Genomic DNA, 25,816 nt, shown 5'->3' with positions numbered 1-25,816 from the left:
ATAGGTTAAGTTTGTATCATTCCATGTCTCGTTACAATTCACTGTTCATGTCGTGCCTTTTCCCATTGGGATATTTCTCCACATTTTTCCTCTTTAAGGCTAAATGTGTTGCAGAGAGAGAAGCATTAAATAGCATTAGCTAAGCCAAGATGACTGCAGACAAATGCAATGTAATCTTTCCACACTCAGCTCTGTATATGCTTCTCAAATCTCACATGTAGCATCCCTACTGGCCCCACCCTGGGCCACCACACACCTGTAGCAACAAAATCCAGTCTTAACCTGAAGCACCCCTGATGTGTTCCATCCCCGTCAAATACACAGAACTACCCATACACTGCAGCCCTAACTTGTAGCATCCCTACTGTTCCATTGTTCTCCCCCTTCACAGCACTGCCAGTACACCTCATTAGTAGCACCATCTGCTATTCCAGACCTGCGCTTGAATGAACAGAATAAGGTACTCACAGCTTCAGGTGGTTGTGCAGTGGTTCTTTATTTTGTGCTTATATGCTTAAGCACCTGTGAGCAGCACTACACTTACCCCACCAGTGACCCAGGTGAAGCATCAGTAAGACCTTGAAAATCCACATGAGTTGCAAGGGTGGTAAACAGCAATGCATTGGAGTAGGTCAATCTTTCCAATGTTCTAGAATATGACTGACTCACTACTGACTGGTTTTCTACTGACTGGTTTTCTACTGGCACAGCTTCGGCAGCAGGTTATCAGCATCTCATAGCTCCATTGTACAAAGCACAGGCTTGAGGTCTAGTCCAATGTCCACTTAATTCAATGGAAAGACTTCCATTGGGCTCAGTGGGTGTTTAGGATGACCAGATAGGGAGAAAATATTGAGACACATGGGAGGAGGGGGGATCCACCGGCAGAGCCAAAAATAAAAAAAAAAGCCAAGTGCTGCCAGCGGAGCAGCGAGGGGGCGGGGGGAAAAGAAAAAAAAGGCGAACGCTGCTGGTGGAACAGCAATAAATAAATTAATTAATTAAAAAGGCGAGTGCTGCCGGCGGAACGAAACCAAAGATCGGTCGGGACGCAAGACAAACACCTAAATATCGAGACGGTCCTGATTTTATCGGGATGTTTGGTCACTCTATGGGTGTTAGAACAGACTTTCAATGTCTATCAGTAATATGACAAAAATGATAGCATCACCGCCAATTTCCATTACCATCTACTCCATATACTAAGCTATTCTCTTCCTGTGTCCCAAAATCCTGGCTGCTCTGGAAGTTTAATTCAGCTACTGAAGCAAGAGAATGAAAGAGGCTGTGAAAATGTTATGGCGTCACTCGAAAGATTGGATGATTTAAAACTACCAAAGCTTTTGCAGAGTGCAGTGAAAGTTATATTGTAAAGAGTTTTCATTCTGGTTTAAACTTTGAGAAGGGGTGAATGAAGTGGTCAGCTACTTTAAATAAATGCCACAAATTGTCTTCTGCAGTTGCCACTCATATGTGTGTGTTGGCAAGTGATCTAGAAGCACCATCATCAGGAGATGCAGGTAAACAGCAACCTCAGCTCACTTCCATCACTACTGCTGCTTTGCCTCTCATAATACACCCAAAGGTGTAATGCTTTTAGAGAGTTACATGATAAGAAGCAGCACTAAGCCCATGTGTCCATGCACTGCATCCTACCTAAGAGCTACTTTAGCAGGTCAAAAATAGGAACAAGCTCTTTCTTAAATCCAGCGTAATCCAATTAAATGGTTTATATGAAAGTGCTGAGAGATAGAATTTAAGAGGGCAGCACACGCTACTAACCTATGTATGCATCTTTGAGGAGAATTAGGGAAAGGTAGTTGCCTGCATTCAGCATAGGCCCATGTGGTTTTTCCCCTCTTTTAGAAATATATTTGTTCTAAACTTTCTGTTCATTAAAATCACTGGATTTAAGAATGGGTTCAAGTGACCTTTGTCCTATGAGTGCAAAATCATCCTGTTCAATACTGCACCACATTTCTGATATTGACCGCTCTTCCTGATCAGATAGCTTTGGCTCTTCTGCTATTGGCACACACTTATGCAAGTTGATTTGCCTCTGCAATGGTTGTGTCTGTGTAGGTAACATGAAAAAAGATGCACACAGATCTGGGAATGGCTTGTGAGTTGTATGCTAAGGATAATACACTGCATGCAGCGTAATTGTAACTATGTCAGTCCCAGGATATTAGAGAGACAAGGTGGGTGAGGCAATATTTTTTATTGGGCCAACTTCTGTTGGTGAGAGAGGCAAGCTTTTGAGAGTAATGTATTGACATTTTTCCTTTATGTGGACGTGGGAGGTAAGGGAGAGGCTGCCATGTTTGTTCTGCTGAGTGGAAAAAAAGGAGGTGAGTCACCATGCTGCTTCTCCACCTACCAAGTCCAAAAATAGAGGATGCAAAAAATTTCCATGCAGAAAATTGAAAATGCCTTGGGATTGTAAACAGTGTCTCTGTAACATCAGCTTCTTAACTCTGCATGTAAATAATTTTCAACAACAGAAGTAAGGGAATGTCAATGTGGTGTAGAACATGGGTACCTCTGAGACTAAAATTAGGGACATTTTAGACGTATGAGTCTAACTAACTAAAGTGAGTATTTCAAAAAATAGTTAACTAAATTTTCAGCAAGGTACAGGGAAGGTAATCAAGACCCAGGATTATCTGAATGCATTTAGAGTTACGGGAGGCAAATGGAGCTTGGCTAGTTTAGAAAAGGTGGAAGTACCCAGTTAGTGTACCTGTTCCAGAATGATCATCTATTTACTATGCAACTCTCTCTCTCTCTCTCTCTCTCTCTCTCTCTATATATATATATATATATATATATACATACACACACACACTTAATTGCAAGCAACAAAAGGCTCTTAGATACCATGAGAAGCTTACTAGGACAGAGTTGACTAAAATGTTATAAAAGATACAGAGAGGCAGCCACAGTTATGGCCCAATCCAAAACACCCTGAAGTTAGTGAAAATCTTTGCACTGACTTCCAGTTGGCCTTTGGATCAGGCCTTAAGGTCATACCACCTCAGAACTTGACAGAATCTCTTAAAATGAAGCTGATGAACCTAAAAAAAACTAGCATTCAGGGAGCACCTGATGTTATTTCTTAAACCTACTGAAATAAGTATAACCAAAGCGACAAAGGAAAAGTAGATTGAGTCATAGAAGTGAGGAACTGAAGGACATAGGATTCCATAGGTCCCTCCAAAGATCTTTTCTAGGTGGAAAGGACCATTATGAGAGTCTCTCTGACTACAAATCCTGATCCTTAAGACTACACCTATATTTGTAAGAGTGTAGTACAGGTCTACAAAACAGACTGGAGATGATGTATACACAATGCTGAGAGATCAGGATGACAATGACATCTATGTATTGTCAGAACATTATATCAGGACACAGTTTGATAAACAATTCCTTGATACAATAATTAATTACTTATTGGAGCACCTGGCTGTGAAGCTTACAAGAAAAAGGCTACTGTGAATCTAGTCCCGAGTAACAGTTTATTCAGGAATTAAGTAATACTGAACTTCTAAACTGGGATTTTCAAAGCATCTTTAGGGAATAAGAAGCCTGACTCTCAATTAATTTCAATAGGATTTGGGTATCTAACTTCTGTAGGTTCTTTGGAAATTCCCACTCCTAGATAACAGTTATAATATAGTTAAGCTTGGCATTACAACTAGAAGATCATATAAACTCTTGTAGCATTAAACTTCAAAAAGTGCACCATTTGGGGGTTTAGGTGATTTTTTTAAAGACAGAGTTAGTTGGAAAGAGTCTAAAGAGAACATTGGGGAAATAAAAATCCAAAACTATCAACATGCAGATTCTTAAAGAATGTCTTGATGCAATTACTGAAGGTCTGCCTACCTCAGACCAAGCGAAAAAGAAAGATTGAAAAAAATATAGTATAATTGCATGTCAAAGTACTAGAATTTATTCCAGGCAAAAAGGTATCCTTTAAAAAAAAAAAAAAAGGAAATCCAGCCCTTGTGATACAAATAGAAAGGAACAACTTTGGCAGGTGAGATGGAAAATGGAGATTAAGAGGGATAAGAGTAAATTTGAAGAACAAAGAGGCAAATAGAGAGCGACAAGTAATAAGGAATTCTTTAAGTACATCAGAAGTAGGAAGCTTGCAGGAGAGTTGGTGGGCTTGACAGGCTCCGGTGGTGCAAAGCGGGTAATCAGAGAGATAAAGAGATTTCACAGAAGCTAAATGATTTCTTTGTTTCAGTTTTCACCTCAAAGCATGAGGGGGAATGCATACCAGTGAACCGTATTCTAATACTGGGGGGAAAATATATGAGAAAATCATTAAAGGCAGAGTTATAAAACATCTATATGGGTACAGAACCCACACAAACCATCACAGTATAAAACAGCATGGTGTAGAGCTAAATCCTGCCTCTCCAACTTGTAAGAATCTGTTAAAAGCGTTATCCTGGTGAATAAAGGATTGGTGGGGTACATTTAGTTTTCCAAAAGGCTTTAGATAATAGCCTCTAGTGAGAGATCTTTAAGAAACTTGGTAGCCATGGGATAAAAGGCAGAGTCCTGACACAATTTAAATGTGGGTAACAAATAATACACAAGGGGTGAGGATAATGACCAGCTCTCAGTACAGAATTGGATTACTAATGGGGTGCCTCAGGGATCAGCACTAGGTCTAGTGTTGTTCAATACAATTATTAAGAATCTGGAAGAGAGAATGAATAATGAGATGTGATGATAACACAAAATTATTAGGTTAGTTAAGAATGGAAAGGATTATTAGGAATTCCCCAAAGACCTAAAGTAATTAGATAATTAGGCAACATCATAGCAGATGAAATTCGTTAGGCTGGTGAAAGGGGTTACAACACATCAGAAGGAAAAATCTAAACCATCAGTATATGTTCATGAGTTCTGCATTAACTATAGCTTCTCAGACTCAAGATCTAAGAGTTACGGAATAGCCTGCCTAAAAGGGAAGTGACTTCCCACCCAAATCAAAAATATAACTTTAGAGACTAATAAGAACAGCCATACTAGGTCAGACCAAAGATCCACCTAGCCCAGTATCTTATCTTCTGACAGTGGCCAATGCCAGGGGACTGGGACTTTTCAGCTTGGAAAAGAGACGACTAAGGGGGGATATGATAGACGTCTATAAAATCATGACAGATGTGAAGAAAGTAAATAAGGAAGTGTTACTTACTCCTTCTCATAACACAAGAACAAGAGATCACCAAATGAAATCAATAGGCAGCAGGTTTAAAACAAACAAAAGGAAGTATTTTTTCACACAGTCAACCTGTGGAACTCCTTGCCAGAAGATGTTGTGAAGGCCAAGACTATAATAGGGTTTAAAAAAGAACTAGATAAATAAATGGAGGATAGGTCTATCATTGGCTATTAGCCAGGATGAGCATGGATGGTGTCCCAAGCCTCTGTTTGCCAGAAGCTGAGAATGGGTGACAAGGAATGGATCACTTGATGATTACATGTTCTGTTCATTCCCTCTGGGGCATCTGTCATTGGCTGCAGTCAGAAGACAGGATACTGAGCTAGATGTACCTTTGGTCTGACTCAGCATGGCCGTTCTTATATTCTTATGAGGGAGAGGCCCCCCATAGAGTTTAGAAACTTAATTTTGAGAGGCAGAGGGTATATATATGATTGTGACAAATGTGAACCCCTCTTGCAATTGGTTTACATATAGAAGCCTATCTTTCCAAGGAAAAGGGACTTACGGGGCTTTTTCTTTCAATAAGACACATCATTCCAACATTCCTAGGTCACAGGTTAATAACTTCCTAAGCCTTTTCCTGTCTCAGACACAGGCCTGGTCTACACAACGATTTTAGGTTGAACTTAGCAGCGTTACCTCGATTTAACCCTGCACCCATCCACATGGCGAAGCCCTTTTTTTCCCGACTTAAAGGGCTCTTAAAATCAATTTCTTTACTCCACCTCTGACGAGGGGATTAGCACTGAAATCCGCCTTGCCAGGTCGAATTTGGGGTAGTGTGGATGCAATTCGACGGTACTGGCTTCCAGGAGCTATCCTAGAGTGCTCCATTGTGACCGCTCTGGACAACGCTCTCAACTCAGATGCACTGACCAGGTAGACAGGAAAAGTCTCATCAACTTTTGAATTTTATTTCCTGTTTTGCCAGCTTTGTGAGCTGATCAGCACAGGTGACCACGCACCTCATCAGCAGAGGTGAGCATGGAGTCCCAGAATCGCAAAAGAGCTCCAGCATGGATCGAACAGGAGGTACGGGATCTGATCGCTGTATGGGGAGATGAATCCATGCTAGCTGAACTCCGTTCCAGTAAACAAAATGCCAAAACATTTGAAAAAATCTCCAAGAGCATGAAAGACAGAGGCTATAACAGGGACTCGCGGCAGCGCTGTGTGAAAATTAAGGAGCTCTGGCAAGCCTACCAAAAAACCAGAGAGGCAAACGGTCGCTCCGGGTCACAGCCCCAAACATGCCACTTCTATGATGAGCTGCATGCCATTCTAAGGGGTGTAGCCACCAGTACCCCAACCCTGTGCTTTGACTCCGTCAGTGGAGTAGGACGCAACATGGAAGCGGGTTTTGTCAATGAGGAAGATAATGAGGAGGAGGAGGTTGAAGATACCTCACAGCAAGGAAGTGGAGAAACCGGTTTCCCCAACAGCCAGGATCTGTTTCTCACTCTGGACCTGGAGCCAGTAACCCCCGAATCCACCCAAGGCAGGCCCCCAGACCCTGAAGGCAGAGAAGGGACCTCTGGTGAGTGTACATTTGTAAATATTAGACATCATAGAATCATAGACTATCAGGGTTGGAAGGGATCTCAGGAGGTCATCTAGTCCAAACCCCTGCTCAAAGCAGGACCAGTTCCCAACTAAATCATCCCAGAAAGCAAGAGTGTTTAATGATTAATTTGCCCTGGTATTTGCGGCCAGTACAGCTACTGGAAAAGACCATCAACGTGTCTGGGGATGGAGCAGAAATCCTCCAGGGACATCTCTATAAAGCTCTCCTGGATGTACTCCCAAAGCATTTGCAAAAGGTTTCTGGGGAAGGTAGTCTTAGTCCATCCTCCATGGTAGGACACTTTACCACGCTAGGCCAGTAGCATGTAGTCGGGAATCATTGCAGAACAAAACATTGCAGCGTATGGTCCTGATGTTTGCTGGCATTCAAACAACATCTGTTCTTTATTTCTCTGTGTTATCCTCAGGAGAGTGATATCATTCATGGTCACCTGGTTGAAATAGGGTGGTTTCATTAAGCAGACATTCAGAGGTGCCCGTTCCTGCTGGGCTGTTTGCCTGTAGCTGAACAGAAATTATCCCCACCGTTAGCCATGCGGTGGGGGGAGGAGTGAAGCCATCAAAATGCGACCTTGTAATGAAAGCACGTGTGCTATGTAATGTTAACAGCAAGGTTTACCGTGAAAAAAAGTGTACCCATTGTTCTATAAAATGTGTCTTTCTAGCCACCACTCTCCCTTTTTTTTCCTGCACCAGCTGCATATGTTTCTCCTTTCCAGAGGCTAGCGAAGATTAGAAGGCAAAAAAAATGCACTCAAGATGAAATGTTCTCTGAGCTCATGCTGTCCTCCCACACTGACAGAGCACAGCAGAATGCGTGGAGGCAGACAATGTCAGAGTGCAGGAAAGCACAATATGAATGTGAGGAGAGGTGGCAGGCTGAAGAGAATAAGTGTCGGGTGGCATCAGCTTGCTGACAGAAGGCAGGAGTCAATGCTCAGGCTGCTGGAGCATCAAACTCATATGCTCCAGCGTATGGTTGAGCTGCAGGAAAGGCAGCAGGAGCACAGACCACTGCTACAGCCCCTGTGTAACCAACCGCACTCCTCCCCGAGTTCCACGGCCTCCTCACCCAGATGCCCAAGAACACGGTGGGGGGGGCCTCCGGTCACCCAGCGACTCCACCGCAGAGGATTGCCCAAGCAACAGAAGGCTGGCATTCAATAAGTTTTAAAGTGCAGTGTGGCCTTGTCCTTCCCTCCTCCCGCACTCCACCTGGTGCTTCCCTCCTCCCCAACCCTTCCTGGGCTACCTCGGAAGTTATTCCTCTATTTGTGTGATAAGTTAATAAAGAATGCATCAATGTGAAGCAACAATTACTTTATTGCTTTTGCAAGAGGTGATTGAAGGGGGGAGGGGATAGTGGTTAGCTTACAGGGTAGTAGGGTTTCATCAAGGAGAAACAAACAGAACTTTTACACCGTAGCCTGGCCAGTCATGAAACTGGTTTTCAAAGCTTCTCTGATTCACACGGCGCCCTCCTGTATTCTTCTAACCGCCCTGGTGTCTGGCTGCATGTAATCACCGGCCAGGCGATTTGCCTCAACCTCCCACCCTGCCATAAACGTCTCCTCCTTACTCTCACAGATATTGTGGACTGCACAGCAAGCAGTAATAACAATGGGAATATTGGTTTCGCTGAGGTCTATCCGAGTCAGTAAACTGCGCCAGCGTTCTTTTAAATGTCCAAATGCACATTCTACCACCATTCTGCACTTGCTCAGCCTATAGTTGAACAGCTCCTGACTACTGTCCAGGCTGCCTGTGTATGGCTTCATGAGCCATGGCATTATAGGCTGGGTCCCTAAGGATAACTCTAGGCATTTCAACATCCCCAATGGTTATTTTCTGGTCTGGGAAGAAAGTCCCTTCCTGCAGCTTTTGAAACAGACTAGAGTTCCTGAAGATGCGAGTGTCTTATACCTTTCCTGGCCATCCCACACTGATGTTGGTGAAACGTCCCTTGTGATCCACCAGTGCTTGCAGCACCATTGAAAAGTACCCCTTTCGGTTTATGTACTCACTGGCTTGGTGCTTCAGTGCCAAGATAGGGATATGGTTCCGTCTATCGCCCCACCACAGTTAGGGAATCCCATTGCAGCAAAGCCATCCACTATGGCCTGTACATTTCCCAGAGTCATTACCCTTAATATCAGCAGCTCTTTGAATGCATTGGCTACTGGGATCACAGCAGCCCCCACATTAGATCTGCCCACTCCAAATTGATGCCCGACTGACTGGTAGCTGTCTGGTGTTGCAAGCTTCCACAGAGCTATCGCCACTCGCTTCTCAACTGTGAGGGCTGCTCTCATTTTGGTATTCTGGCGCTTCAGGGCAGGGGAAAGCAAGTCACAAAGTTCCAGGAAAGTGCCCTTATGCATGCGAAAGTTTTGCAGCCACTGGAAATTGTCTAAGACCTGCAACACTATGTGGTCCCACCAGTCTGTGCTTGTTTCCCAGGCCCAGAATCGGAGTTCCATGGCATGAACCTGCCCCATTAACACCATGACGAGCACATTGCTGGGGCCCGTACTTTGTGAGAAGTCTATGTCCCTGTCTTTGTCCTCATCACTCTCGTCACCGCGCTGCCATCGCCTCCTCGCCTAGTTTCACTTTTGCAGGTTCTGATTCTGCATATACTGCAGGATAATGCACGTGGTGTTTACAGCACTCATAATTGCCATGGTGATCTGAGCGGGCTCCATGTTCCCAGTGCTATGGCGTCTGCGTTGAAAAAAGGTGCAAAACAATTGTCTGCCATTGCTCTGATGGAGGGAGGGGTGACTGACGACATGGCTTACAGGGAATTAAAATCAACAGAGGGGATGGCTTTGCATCAAGGAGAAACACCAACAACTGTCACACAGGATTGCCCCCTCAAGGATTGAACTCAAAACCCTGGGTTTAGCATGCCGTTGATTTCACGGCAGGATGGGAGAGCAAATGAATACAACACAAATCTGGTCTATTTCTTGTTTTAATCCACTCCATCTATCTTATACATGGCAGCAGACGGTGCAGTACGACTGCAAGCCATCATTATCTCCTGGGTGCTCGGCAGAAGATGCTGCATTACGATTGCTAGCCATCATCATCTCCTGGCTGCTCGCCAGAAGACAGTGAAGTATGATTGGGGAATGACCTGGCTGAGTCACTCCCGTGTCTGCCCAGGTGCCCCAACCGACCTCACTGAGGTCAGCTAAAAGAACAACAAGGAGTATGATGACGATGCCTACCAGTCGTAATGCACCATCTGCTGCCAAAAGGCAATGAGCTGCTGCTGTGTAGCAATGCAGTCCCACGTCCGCCAGCACCCAGGAGACATACAGTGATGGTGAGCTGAGCGGGCTCCATGTTTGCCATGGTATGGTGTCTGCACAAGTAACCCAGGAAAAAAGGCGCAAAACGATTGTCTTCCGTTGCTTTCATGGAGGGACGGAGGGAGGGGAGGAGGGCCCGACGACATGTACCCAGAACCACCCGCGACACTGTTTTTGCCCCATCAGGCATTGGGATCTCAACCTAGAATTCCAATGGGTGGCAGAGACTGCGGGAACTGTGGAATAGCTACCCACAGCTACCCACAGTGCAACTCTCTGGAAGTCAACGCCAGCCTCAGTACTGTGGATGCAGTCTGTCGACTTAATGTACTTAAAGCATTTTGTGTGGGGACACACACAACTGACTGTATAAAAATGATTTCTAAAAAACCGACTTCTATAAATTCGACCTAATTTTGTACTGTAGACATACCCTTACTTATGTGCACTAGATCTCATCAAGATTAATAGATTCATAGATTTTAAGGCCAGAAGTATCCATTATTGTCTTCTAGTCTGATCTCCTGCATAATACTGACTGCAGAATTTCATACAGCCATTCCTCTGTGTTTGAGAGTAAATGGAGGGAGGGATAACTCAGTGGTTTGCACATTGGCCTGTTAAACCCAGGGTTGCCAGTTCAATTCCTAAGGGTGTCGACCTAGGGCAAAATCAGTACTTGGTCCTGCTAGTGAAAGCAGGGAGCTGGACTTAATGACCCTTTCAGGGTCCCCTCCAGCTCTGTGAGATAGGTATATCTTCAAATAAAAATCCGTTAGAAAGATTTCCAGTCTTGATATAAAGACTTGAAGTGATGAAAATCCACAACATCCCTTGGTAAGTTGTTCCAGGGTGGATTACCTGCAATGTTAAAAACTTACACCTTATTTTCAGTTTGAGTTTATCTAGCTTCATCTTCCACCCATCAGATTTTGTTATGTGATGTCTGCTAGATTAAAGAGCTGTCTATTATCAGAAATCTTCTTCCCATGTAGGTACCTATAGATCATGATCAAGCTGGCGCTTAACTTCCTCTTCGATAAACTAAATAAATTGAGCTGCTTAAATCTCTCACTGTAATGCAGGTTTTTCCAGAACTCAGATCATTCTTGTAGCTCTTTTCTGAAACCTTGCCAATTTTTCAGTGTCCTTTTTGAACCAGAATTGTTTTGAGTCAATCTCATTTGAGATTTCTAGGACAAGACATTTTTAAAATAAGACATGGGGAAAATGCTAGAAGAATTTTCAAAATATGATTAACACTTTTGTTTTCTAAGTCCCTTTTTTCTGCACTACATCTAGTATGGACAAAAACATTGGGCGCAATCTGCAGGTCTGGCTGAAATGTGTTCAGTGCAGAACTCAAGAGGGGTGGGAGGACAAAGGTGGCCATAGCTTCCCTGAGCCCTGGGTTGCCAGGGGCCGATTTGGCCATCAATGCACATTTAAGCAAGCTCAGGGTTGCTCTAACTTCTATCAACTAGTAACAGCCCAAGAGACAGTTATGCCAGCTAGGACTCACCAGAGTGCTGTCATACTCCAGCCACACCCCTTCACCTAGCCATACCCACAGCAAATGGAGTGGGGAGTGGTAGTAAATGGCATAAAGCCAGCTACACAAATACTTTTCCACCTAGAGACTCCAGCAAGTAAGGACAATCCTGAGGTGTTTGGATAGAGTAAGTTTATGGGGCCTGTGGACTGTCAGACAAACAGGGGCCAAACTGTAGACCAGAATGTGGCTCCATTTCTACAGGTCACAAATACAAGATGCAAAAATCTGAGGTGAAAAGGACCTATTCTGAGAATTTTAGAAGGGGTGATGCAAAAAGCAGATGGATGAAGCTGAGACTTGCTTCCCACTGTCTATGAAGAGAATACTGCATCTTCATAATTAAGCTGAAGAAAAAAAAGAGGTGATAGAGTATTATACTAAATTATAAAGGCTGAACTAGATGATCCTCTTTAGCTTTTCCTAGAATACAAGAAAAAACATATTCAATTAAATTAACAGGCAGAATGTGGAAAAAAAGTCCAAGGAAATAATTATACATTGTGTAAAATAAGTAAACTATGGAACTCAGTGCATCAGGATATTACTGAAGTAAACAGTTTAATACAAGGATTTTCAACATAGGGGTTGCAATCATACTGCCCCTCCAATATTGCCAAATGGGACATGGCCCTAGCTAGATCAGGCTCCAGATATTTCCCTATACAGAAATGGTTGAGAATGCAGCTGTCAAAAATCAGAAAGTCCATCCTGCAGGAAATTTGTTTATTTCTACATAAATTTTTGCATCAGATTGAAATGAAAACTCAAAACATCAAAAAATGTTGCTGAACGCAAAGTTCTGGAAATATTTTGATTCAGAAATGTCTAAATGTTTTGACTTTCCCAAATTGAACTGTTTTGTTTTGAATCAGTTCAACCTCACTCTCTGTCTCTATTACAGAATAACCCAGCCAGGAAAGGGCTAAGGAAGTATCCTCATTTCACGATCTGAGAGAGGCAAAGGAAAAGCCTTTGGGGCTCCGTCTTGGTCAGGAGAATTACTTTGTCTCTTTGTGTGTGTTTGAACTATAAATTGAGCTCTAAGGCAAGGCTCTGAAATGGCCTTGGACATGATTCTTTCCCAGGCTGGTGAGACATTCAAATAGCTGACAGTCTCCCTGAGCTGCCATGGTGCCTCATGGGAATTAGAATTAGGGCTGTCCAGGAAACAGAATTTCTGTTAACTCCATGATTTTGAAATTTGCTTTCATTCCAAAATGGAACAAAAAAAAAACAAAAAAAATTGAAACTTACTGTGAAACAAAGTTTTTTTTGGAAAAATTTCCATTTTGATAAAATAAAAATGTTTCATTCCAATTTTAAGAGGTATTTTATTTCATTTATAATGTAAAATAGAATTCAAAATGAAAAAGTTGCTTTGAAACAAAAAAATCAGTGTTCCTATCTAATAAAGGTCAAAATGCAAAGTTTCAGCATAACTGAAATGCCTTCTTTCAATTCTTTTAAAATGAAATTTCATCAGAAACAAGCAAATTTTTACAAAAGTTTTGATTTGGATGAAACACTGTTTTGATGTAAAAATATTCCATTGAAAAATGTTCAACCAGCTCTAGTTCAGGTGCCTCAGGCCCTCATTCTTCTCTGTAGGTGGGGCTTCCAGTCTGGACTACATCTCTCATGATGCACCATGATCATGGAACTCTCATGGTGTACAGCAGCAGGTCAATCAGAGGGAACACTGCAGTGAATCATGAGAGATGTAGTTCAGACAGGAAGCCTGTCCCAGAAAGGAGAAAACTGGCACATGTAGCCCCCAAACTACAACTCTCATGACACACTATACCACCTTAGGCAGACTCAGAATAACATTGAACTGACACAAATATTTCAGTATTTCCCAATGAAAAAATAAAAATAATGTCTATCAAAAACAAAAGAACATTTTGATAGAAAATTTCCTAACTGTGATGCTTCCCAGGCTTGTGAGACACCTCACTGCCATCTGCCCTTAGCATGAGGAGGCCTTGTCTGTGCCTCCCAGTCACAGCCGGCTTTAGGACGTGTGGGGCCCGATTCAAAAGAGCTGCCACCGAAATGCCGCCGAAGACAGCAGCAGCGATTGAGCTGCCGCCGAAGATAGAGGTGGCAATTTGGCGGCAGCTCAATCAGTTGCTGCTGTTTCTGGCAGCACTTCAGCAGAGGGTCCTTCCTCGGCAGCAGTTGTCTTCCAGGGCTTTACCTTGCAGGGACCCTCTTCCCGAAGTTGTGGAACCCTCTTAGGCGTGGGGCCTAATTCATGGGAATCAGCCTAAAGCTGGCCCTTCTCCCAGTGGTCAGCTCCCTGACTCCACCAGCCACAGTCAATACAAGCACTTCCCTTTCAGCCTATGTAGATTCCACCACCCTGTTAGTGACAGATAGATTCCAACCTCCCAGGCCTCCAACCAGCCCCCTCAAGTGTCCAGCCCACTGAACATTTACAGAATTCATAGATTTGCTACTCTCAAAGAACAGTACACACCACCGTATCAGTTTCAAGATCGCCATTACACTTAACACACTGAGCACTTATATTTGTTTACAGAGAAAGCACGTTTAAGTTTATCTAACAAAGAATAGAGATTTGATAAGAAGCAAGTAGAATTAATGGAAACAAATGGTTACATATAAAATAAAATCATAACAAGCATTCTAGAACCTAAACGGAACTAACAAGATGCCCGCTTTTTGCCTCTAACTGCTGCTTTTACTTTGTTGTTTAGCCACTTTGGCACTTTTTTGGTCCTCCCACTATTTTTTTAAATTTGGGGTATACATTTAAATTAAGCTTCTATGATGGAGGTGCTAAAAAGTTTCCATGCAGCTTGCAGGGATTCCACTTTTGGCACCGTATCTTTTAAATTCTGTTTAACTAACTTACTCATTTTTGCATAGTTCCCTTTTCTGAAATTAATGACCATGGTGGGCTGCTTTGGTGTTTCTTCCCCCACACATACACACAGAGGGTTGTTAAATGTTATTATGTTATGGTCAATATTACCAAGCAGTTCAGCTATATTACCTCTTGACCAGATCCTTTGCTCCCCTTAGGACTAAATCAAGAATTGCCTCTCCGCTTGTGGGTTACAGGACTAGCTGCTCCAAGAAGGAGTCATTTAAGGTGCCAAGAAACTTTATCTCTGCATCCCATCCTGAGGTGATATGTGCCCAGTGAATATGGGGATAGCTGAAATCCCCCATTATTATTTTATTTGTATAGCCTCTCTAATTTCCCTGAGCATTTCACAGTCACTAACACCATCCTGGTCAGCAGGTCAGAAGTATATCCCTACTTCTATATTCTTATTCATGTGTGGATTTACTATCCATAGAGATCTTATGATACAGTTTGTTTCAATTAAGATTTTTACTTCATTTCACTCTACACGTTTTTTTACATATAATGCCACTCCCCCCCATCAGCACGACCTATTCTGTCCTTTCTATATATTTTGTACCCTAGTATTACTGTGTCCCATTGATTATCCTCATTTCTCCAAGTTTCTATTATACCTATTATATCAATATCCTCATTTAATACAAAGCATTCAAGTTCACCCATCTTAGAATTTAGACTTCTAGCATTTGTATATAAGCACTTAAAGAAATGTCACTTTTTAGCTGTCTGCCATTATGTGATGCAACTGAATGGGACTCTTTTTTATTTGACTGTTCCTCATCAGACCCTACCTGTATTTTATCTTTCATCCTCCCCTCCTTACTTGGATATAGAGAACCTCCATTAATAGGTCCTCCCATAAGGGATGTCTCTGTCTGAACCACATCATCCTCCATACCTGTCGGCCTTCCCCCAGCCCTTAGATTAAAAACTAAGGTCTGGGGGAAAGCCAACAGGTGCGAAGGATGACAGGGTGTCTCTCTGCACCCCTAGACTGGTCCTTTGCTCTTCACTTGTATGCAACACACAGACACACACACAGAGTTCATCTCTTCCTGTTAATTTCTTCTCCTGAAGTTCCTGCAGTCTCTTTATTAGCATTTGACTCAGTATGCAAATAGAATTCCACTGTAAGACACATAATACACAGTAGTCAACCAAGGACATAAGTGTCTCTTCTCCCATGTCTAATAGAACCTGTCTTTAGGCATCTCACCTCTGGGTGGCTTCCCTTTAACTTCAGGCTTTAAGAACATATTTTCATATATATAACTGCTTACATATTATCCACACATATATGATTATAAAAATAAACATGACACAGGTTTTCACTAGAGAACTTACATGCTACTGTTTGGTGAACAAGAATGTAAATAGCAGATCAGGTATCTCAGACAGGGGATCCCTTTATGCACTCCTGTTCCCTTTGCCAGCTGGCATTAGCCACCTCTTTGTTCACAACCACTGATCTAGTAAAAATCCAAAATAAAATTAGAACTTTACTGACTATGTGGGAACAGCAGCAGCGCCAGAGTTTTTGGTGCCCTAGGCGGGGGTCCTTCCGCGCTCCCGGTCATTGGTGGCAATTCTGTGGCGAGGGGTCCTTCCGCGCTCCCAGTCTTCGGGGAACTTCGGCAGCGAGTCCCGGAGCGAGTGAAGGATCCGCCGCAGAATTGTCGCCAAAGACCCGGAGTGTGGCAGGACCCCCCGCCATCGAATTGCTGCCGAATACCCGGAGCGTGGAAGGAACCCCCACCGCCGAACTGCCACCGCGGGCAGCAAAATGCCGCCCCCCCCAATCCTGGCGGCCTAGGCGACCGCCTAGGTCACCTAAATGGAAGCGCCGGCCCTGTGTGGGAAGTGTCAATCTAAAGAAGAGATTGGCTTGTCATTTACAAGATGTTTTATGCAACTGGGAATTCTAAAGTAAAGTGGAATCTTTGTGTTATACCTCTTTACCCAGAATGCTTTTCCAGTTCATTGATATTTCACATCACTGCTGATGTCTGGGATCTGGGAACAAAGTAGGAGAATGGGACATACATTTGTGTACACCTCATTCTTTTCCACGCACAAATGAATACTCTCCATAGCATTTCTAAAAAATACTTCTAATCCACACACCCTACAATTTACATACAAAATCAGTGGTTTCTAATTATAGGAATACTTCCTAGTCTATATAATCATAAATAATTTAAACTAAATTACAGTACATGTCAATTAAATGAACAAAGAACATTTTGTAATGCATTGTACTTTTTTTTTCCTCTCATTTGGTTGTATGGTAATTTTCAAATTTCAGTAATTCTCAGTAACTCTCCCTGTCAGTGCAAATTAGTGAGGTTAGTGGAGTTCTACTGTGTTGTCTGTGTATATATATATATATATATTATTTTTTTTTAATTCAGGATAATTTTTCACATCACTCTGCCTATAAAGCCAGGAAAATTAGTGGCCATCAGTCCAACTGCACAAGACTCAGAGGGAGCATAAAACTTCTAAAATAAATAGAAGAGCTTTTCTATACAAACAGTATATTATATTTATATACGATCAAAAGAGGAGGAAGGTATTTTGTATTTTTCTGTTTTTCCTCATTTTTTGCAAAATTTTGAAATTTTTCTTCTTTTGACCAGCTCCATCATATGAAAAAAAAAGGAGAAAAAAAAATCACAGACTTTGAAATGTTCCCATTTATTTTTCTAATTTCAACCAGCTGTACTGAACACATGCCACCTTTAAGTGTAGCATTTCAGCCCCTTTCAGGGCTAGAAGCAAATATTGATCACACTGGAAAGCTGGGAATCTCTACCTGATATCGGTATAACGATCCTGCTTTTATCCCATTCCCTGTAGGAGTGTGATATATCAGACTTAATCATGACATTTTTAGATGTAGAAAAGTTGTAAGTCACCTATGGACAGACAAAATTCTAGAGTGGGGGAGGAAGGAAAATCCACATTTACAGGGAGAAGAGGAAAATATTTCTCTGACAGATTAAATTTTTTAAATAAATGGACCACTGGAAGCTACTGTGAGGTTTGGAATGCTAGAATAAGTCTAGGGGGAGATAGTAAGTCAGGCAATCAAAAGTCGATGATAAATTCATTTATCTCATTGCTCTGAAATTTATCACAGGAATTTCTGTGGTAGGGGTGTGTGTGTGTATGTATCTATCTAGCTATATCTATTTATATATTATTGTGACAGTCTATACCATTATGTTCACCACTTTTGCAAGACTATGATAAATTTTCCATAAAGCATGCCCTGTGAAGCATCATTTGAAAAGTCAAACTGCTGAATGTTATTGTCCTGGTAAAACGTGTATGACAACACTGTATGAAAAGCTACAAGAGTCTATTGTATAACATTGTTATAACATTCTCTAAGGTTAAGAAAAGCAGGCCCAAACCCATTTTTCAGAGACAAAGTCACACTCCAATCAGGTGCCAAAGGACTATCACATGCTTAAGAACCCATTCACCAGCAGAGGGAAGGTGTAAACAAGAAATTTACATTCCATCACAGGGATGGTCCAAACCTCATGTCCACATGAGACTGTTTTGTCACTATGATTCAGCAGGATGTTGCTGGCACAAGAAGTTGAATCATAAAGAGGGAAGAAAAGGCTTGACTCCACTCCTCTTCCCATCTTTCTGCTCGTGACATCAGTGAATAACTGAAGGACACTGAACTAAGGGAGAGGGGTCTCAAGCTGAAAGGAGACCCAGCCTGTGAAACTTACTGCAGTGTATGGAGAGGAAAACATTCACTTTGAATTCTGTAAACTTGTTAAGTTATTAGCTTGTGTTTTACTCTTTTATTTTCTTTTGTAACCAATCCTGATTTTTATGCATCATGACTTTAATCACTTAAAACATATCTTTCCGTAGTTAATAAACTTATCTTATTGTTTTATCTTAATCAGTGTGTTTGGATTAAAGTGTGGCCACAAACACCTACAACCATCTGTTATACATCCAGGAAATTTTAGTACAAGGGTTCTCAAACTGGGGGCTGTGACCCCTCAGGGGGTCGCAAGGTTATTATGTGAGGAATCACAAGCTGTCAGCCTCCACCCCAAACCCTGCTTTGCCTTCACCATTTATAATCGTAGGTGCTGGTACTAGGAGTGCCGTGGGTGCTGCCACACCCCCTGGCTTGAAGTGGTTTCCATTATATACAGGGTTTACAGTTTGGTTCAATGGCTCTCAGCATCCAGACTGTAAAAATTGTTCCAGCACCCCAGTTTCTAATAGTGTTAAATAAAAAAAGTGTTTTTGATTTATAAGGGAGGTCATACTCAGAGGCTTGCTGTGTGAAAGGGGTCACCATTGCAAAAGTTTGAGAATCACTGCTTTAGTGCAAAACTTAGAACAAACTCAAAATAAACATACAGGTCCAGTGGCACAAAGGGAGCCACCCCTCTTCTTCCCCCACAGCTGGATATTCTTGGAGCTTGGGGAAGTTCCCATTAGGCACAGAGTCACCTGCTACACCACCCCATACTCAATGCAGTTCATTCTCCTTGTTGCAATCCACAGCTGAGAGATGATCTCGCTGGACTTGTTACCAGCTGGCAGATTTTACAGCAACCCCCAGTCGCCTGTAAACTCTGCCAGGGTGTGGCCTATATAAAGTTGGCCAGAGAATCAAGGAATTGTAATGGCTCCCTAGTGGTTTCCCCTCCCTACTGCATAAGTGAGACTAGAATGGATCCCATAATGAAGAGTGTATTACTTACCAACAGCAAAGGAACACTCTATAAGCAATGGAAAAACAATGTCTGCCAAGTAATCACTTTACTTAAGCAAATGTCTCTTATGAAGATTAGCAAAAACATCTGACAACACACAAGTTAGACAAAAAATATGGACCAAAAAGACTATGTTGCAAAATAAAGATTAGGCAAGCATGATGCAATGAGACTCCCTGAATCAAATCTTTCTCTGCCTTTGAATGCCTCTAAAGGCACTGAAAATTATAGCCATTGGCTTGGAGGGAAACTGTAGTAGTAGATTTTTTCTTCTTCCATCCCATTGTATGCTCAGCTGCACCTGGGTAGGCTACTCATAGAAGCAAGAAACTCACACACAAACAAAAACATCATTGTGACCTCTGGGAATGCAGCAATCCAAACAAACAAGCCAGTCAGATAGCACAAGCCACTGGGAGGCAATCAGAGCATCTCAGAGGCCTTTCCCCAACACCAGAAGGGAAGCTGATTCACTAGGATGGCAAATGCAGCCTTTTCCTGGAAAAGCAAAGGAAAAACCATGCTGGGCAGGCAAAGTAAGAAGCGAATAATATTTCTTTTTATTTGAGCAAAGACAGTTTCTGGATTAGTATTTCTTATGATTCTAACTGAAGAGAGAGACCATTTCTGTCCAATCAGCATAATGGAGAACAGGAATGGAAGCATTTCTTTAGTTAGGACAAGATTCTGATAGTTGTATTCACTCTGAGTTGTACCTCACTTTGTAAGTAGTCCCATTGCAATTAATGGGACAATTTGCATTACAAAGTAAGGGTGCCAGAATGGCATTTTCCCTGTTTGCTATCAAGCTATGAAGCACTATTACAATCGTAACTTATTTTGAATAAAACAAAGGGGAAAGGTGTTCTTTCAGAATTATGGTCTGACTTCTGCTGTCCTTGCTCAGGCAAAGCTTACCCTTACTTCAATGAGAGCTTTGCCTGAGTAAGAACTACAGGATTTGGTCCTAGATTAATATTTATTTCTACCAGGGAGGGGAGTGGGGAATAATTCTGAATGAGTGTTGGTAGCCATATTGACACTGAACCAGAGGTTCTTAGTTCAAGTGCCCCAGAGCAGGATATATAGTTGTACCCAGTGCCGACTCTGCAGTGCTGTGATACCGCTAGGAAGGCATTGAATTATTAGAGATGCCATCCTTCTGGGAAGACATTATTCCCAAATCCCTTCATGTTTCATTTCTAATGTGATAAATGGGAGATAAAGATACCATGGCACTGTCTGAAAAAGATTCTATGATAAACCTAGTGTGTGTATAATGAACAACATGCCCTGCTTAACAAACCAGGGTCAGGGAATTCTAAGAAAGAATGTCTGGGCAGAGGGGCAGCTTGGGACTCTTCACACACACATATCCTTATCTATATGTATTTTGTGTGTTGTGGAACTAAGATATGTGTCATGACTCCAATAACTTTGTATATTGTAGCTTTTTTTTTTACTCTTTTCAACTGTTTTTTTGTCATTTTAGATTTTAAAGGTTTGAGGCCAGGGTTTGTATCTCCATATATGTTTGCGCAGTAACTAGCATCTTTAGGGTACTTCTGCAATAGAAGTAATAATAATGTCCCATTATTGCTGAGTGTATGGTGGCTCCTAGATTTTCACTGTGCAACCAGCATCTAATTAATTGTGTTCTATAGCACTTCAGAATATCTGAAGTATGAAAGATATAAAACCCAGTCTGTGTGATTATTGCACAGTTTAAATGCTACCCGACTTTGATGCGTCTGGAGATCATCTTAAAACAACAGGTGGGCAAAGTAATCTCAAAGTGTTCCTAACACTAAGATGAACAAAACCAAAACACAAGACAGGGCTCACTATAAAAAGCATGATGCCTATCATTGCTTGAAATTGAACTGACCAAGCTTTTGGGTGGCTTAGACAGATTTAGGAGTTTTATTTTAAATCAAGTAATGAGATGTTGTATGCTGATTTCCACAACCATTGCACTGTGTGTCTTTTGTCTATATTTGATAATTCCCCCTCTTCCTTCTTCTCATCCCACCCTGCACCTGGATAACATGATGAAGAACAGGATTACATGTTTTGCCGCCTCCTCACCCCATTACCCCAGGACCTCACTGAGTTCTGGAATTTATGTGGGGATCAGAGGTAGATTCTGTCCCTTAGAAAGCAGTCAGACCTTGGAGGGGAGCCTAACCTCTGTTCCAAAATGTACACTGAGGCTATGTCTACACACCAACTGGACACCCACAGTTGGCCTGTGTTTATGAGGCTCAGGCTGCAGAGCTGTTTCATTGCTCTTTGTACTTCCAGACTTCAGTCCTTTCTATTACTCAAGGGTAAGACACTGCTGAACACTTCAGTGCACTGAACAAGTCTTATGACATCAAGGTTATACATCCTCAGTACTGGCTATAAAAAAGTGTTGGCACCAAGAGGAACTTTACCTTTTCCATACTGAAAAGGCACTTGAAACTTGAGAACGACTGAAATACACTAATGAATCGGACACTACAGAAGCAGCTTCTCTGCCAACTCAGAGCTAATAAAAATATAAACAGCAGATTCCATACAGATTGCCAACTATTACTTCATTAGCTAGGTAATTCTCATAGTAAAGATGCTGGGATCAAAGATGATGATGACGTCACATTGGGTACCACCTCAGCTTCATACAAGATCAAATGTTTACACTGCTCATCTAAAAAATCCAAATGTAGTTACCTTCAGCTTGAAACCCACTGCCCTAGCCATGCTACTGACCCCAATTATAATGATTGTTTGAGACCCCACAATGATATTCTATGTTCACAAGCAGCCACTGTCTAGTGGTAAATGTTTAAATACAATTCTGCTGTTTATCTGAATATCTCCTCCTTCATTCTTTGTTATTAGCGCATGTACTAATAATGGTGGGTGCCTTTATATAAAATCAGGTTCTCATTTTCTAAGAGTTTGTCTACTTCTGCTAACAGTACTTAGTCTTCATCTGAAGTCATTATTACTTTCTAGTAGTGAAAAATAACGATTATTTCTAAATCATTTAAAATTGTTAAGAATGAAACAGCGACAATTCCACTATCAGCCGTCAGTGCAATGCTCATGGCAGATAGGGGAACAGGACACTGGTTATGGTGGAGAAGACTCTCCTGGTCTTGATGGTCTAATGCCCTATATTACTTATTACATTTGGAAAGAAATAAAAAATTAATTGCGGGAAACTGTTCTATAATTAATCTAAAGACTATGATGAATGAATGTTAGCAATTTATTCTATGCTGCTAAAATACTAATTCCATCATTTTGTGGTTAACAAATCCACCTCTAGTGCCTGGTGGCTTTGGTTGCACTGTATTTCCTGAGACATCCTCCACTTTCCACTCAGTTACTAGGCACTTGGTGGTGGACAATGCACTGCTGGGACTGCTGCTGGCACAAGTAACTAGAATAGATCTCTCTCTCCTCACAAAGTTTATGTCACTATGAGAGCTATTGCTTCTAACAGATTGTTTGACCACTGCCACCTTGTAAGCCAGACTAACAATATTTCTATAGTAATAATGGGCAAATTGATATGGGCGGTTATTTTACTAAAAGGCACATTTTACATACCATAGCTCTAGGGCCAGTGCAACCATTTAGGCGACCGCGGCATTTTCTTTGGCAGTGGCTGCAGTGGCCGGATCTTCGGCCATGCCAGTTGCCGCCGGCTTTTAGGCGGAGGGAGCTGGGGCAGGGAAGCGCGGAGAGGGCTGCCTGCAGCAAGTAAGGTGAGGGGGCGGCACTCAGGGGAACTCCCCACCCCAGCTCACCACGGCTCCGCCTCCTCCCCGAGCACGCTGTCGCTGCTTCACTTCTCCCAGCTACCAGGCTTGCAGCGCCTAAGCTGATTTGCACCGCAAGCCTGGGAGGCCGGAGAAGTGAAACAGCTCACCCCTGCTCCGCCTTCTCCCCAAGCACGCCATTGCTGCTTCACTTTTCCTGCCTCCCAGGCTTGCGGCACCAATCAGTTTAGGCACCGCAAGCCTGGTAGGCAGGAGAAGTGAAGCAGCGACAGCGTGCTCGGGGTGGAGGTGGAGCAGGGGTGAGCTGGGGCACGGGAGGGTGCCTCAGGGCGGAGTGTGGGGAGCTGCTGCGGGGGGGCGCCTCAGGGCAGGGGCTCTGGGATGGTGCAAGGTGAAAGTTTTGCCTAGGGCACGAAACATCCTTGCGCTAGCCCTGCATAGCTCACCCCTGTACTTTTTGACCTCATTTTGGGCTTACTCTGAATAAAGTTTTTTATATAAGACTTCAGTTGAAATAAAACTCTTGCATTCTGGCTCCTCCCAAGCCCTCTGAAATCCACTTTAAATATCTTACAATACATACTTCCCTACTTCAACCTAAACAGCTCTACAGAGAAGGAACACTCTATGTACTAACATTCAGAAAGCCATAGTTGAGAAGATTTTCAAAAATATCTACGTGATAGCAGCCATCAGGGACTTTGGCATTTTTTTTAAAATGTTATCCTTTGTGCCCACATGATGCTAAATTGCCCAAACTAACCTAAAATATGGGTCCTTCTGCTTATCTCAAAACGTCTGTTGCCTAAGCCATATCTGAAGTTCACTGTTGCTGTTGACTATGTAACCAGGGCTATTAGGCAAGGCTTAACAAGCACTAACTAATGATATGAGGCTATGGATATAAATTAGAAATGCACACCCTCTAAATGGCTCTGACAGTTTCACTAAATATACACAGCAACACAGAATGATATTCCCGCTGTCAGATGTCAATATCTAGCTAGAAGCTTGATGGCACCATGGAAACTCGGACACATGAAAGTGTGGAATTGATTGGATGGAAAATGAGGCTGCAGTTTAAGTTTGAGGCTGCTCAGCATGCCAAGAATTGTGAATAATTTGCAACATAAACTCCCTGTGAACAAGGCAGTCCAAAGAGGATAAATCAGAGACAACTATACTAGGTATATGGATTGACCAAGTGTAGGTCACTCTAAGCATATGAAGAGCAGTGTGTATGTGTTACAGTGACCTGGTTTGATCCCAGGACAGCATTTTAAATGGTTTATTATGAAGAGGCTTGACACATATATAGATTTCCTCAGTTAAAGCCCTGAAATGAAACCTCTAAGAGAAAAATGCTTTTGATGCACCAGTCAGCAAAAGGCCGCAAATATTGAAGTGGAGATTACACTGTTAGTCACAGACCTGCTCCCATAGAAAACACCACAAGTTTATGGAGAATATATGCAAGGGAGACGGCCTGTGGAGGAAGATAAGGTTCATGAGGAAAGCAAGTTCCATCCACAGTAACTCAGCGTTGCATTGTAATGCTCTGTAAGTGACAACCCCACTAAGGCACTGCACAAATGTTTTAAAATATAACAGTGTGTGTGTCAAATCAGTACGTTTTCAGAGCTCACGCAGAAAGGACAGTTCTTTTCTGAGAGTACTTCAATCTAACAAACTCCGGCAAGACTAAGGCCTGGTCCACACTACGCTGCTAAACTGATTTTAACAGCGTTAAATCGATTTAACGCTGCACCCGTCCACACTACACTGCTCTTTATATCGATTTAAAGGGCTCTTTAAATCGATTTCTGTACTCTTACAAAACGAGAGGAGTAACACTAAAATCGATATTACTATATCGATTTAGGGTTAGTGTGGACGCAAATCGACGTTATTGGCCTCATTCTTTTACAGTAGCTACCCACAGTGCACCGCTCCAGAAATCGACGCTAGCCTCGGACCACGGACGCACACCACCGAATTAATGTGCCTAGTGTGGACGCGCACAATCGACTTTATAATATCTGTTTTATAAAATTGGTTTAAGCTAATTCGAATTTATCCTGTAGTGTAGACGTACCCTAAGAGAAGGGAGATCAGATCTAGCTGTGACATAATTTGGTGGAGGTGACGCTGCTGGAAGTCAGACAGCACCTTCCACAAGTCAACCAAGAAAGTGCCCACATTAGTGATGAAGGCCTCCCTTGTCTGTACTATTTACCGTAGAGGGAAGGAAGATGCTACTGACTAAAATAAAAACAAACAAAAAATGTATCCCTTTGTAAAAGACACAAACTGAAGCCAGTGACAAATTTCCCTCCCACCCTTCTGTCCAAGTGCCTGCTTCAAAGCCCACTAAAGACAAAGGGAGTCTTTTCTTTTTCTTCAGTGAGTGCTGGATAAGGTCCCAATTACTAAGGAACTTAGTCCAGAGAGACACCAACTTTCTACTTGTCCCTTCACACATACTTGCCCATATAGATGGTCATTAAGTTATGCACAGCTTTTTTCTTCTAGCTGGATAACTTTTCCTTTTCCCTTCGTCAAACTTACAACAACAAATAAACAACTTTACCATGTCACAAATTACATATTACCTTTTCTGGGGGAAAGTTTCCCTTTGGATCATTTCTGTTGATTGATATTTCAGTGTTGT

General features: G+C 42.3%; 1 protein-coding gene across 4 annotated transcripts in view; it reads right to left on the bottom strand.

Moving 5' to 3' along the window:
• Positions 1–25,816, bottom strand: part of PTN (pleiotrophin) — a 119,963-nt gene that overhangs the window by 91,291 nt on the left and 2,856 nt on the right. The window contains exon 1 of one of the 4 annotated variants that reach the window (XM_050918925.1): positions 15,951–16,029. The exons of the other annotated variants lie outside the window; for them this stretch is intronic. The gene's annotated coding sequence lies outside the window, so the exon portion shown is untranslated. Of the gene's footprint in view, positions 1–15,950; positions 16,030–25,816 lie in introns of those variants that run through there. 4 annotated transcript variants of the gene reach the window in all.

This window comes from Gopherus flavomarginatus, chromosome 1, assembly GCF_025201925.1.
Source record: "Gopherus flavomarginatus isolate rGopFla2 chromosome 1, rGopFla2.mat.asm, whole genome shotgun sequence".
NCBI classification, from domain to species: domain Eukaryota; kingdom Metazoa; phylum Chordata; order Testudines; family Testudinidae; genus Gopherus; species Gopherus flavomarginatus.
The sequence above is the reverse complement of the archived record's forward strand: the minus strand, read 5'-3'. Positions and strand labels throughout refer to the sequence as shown.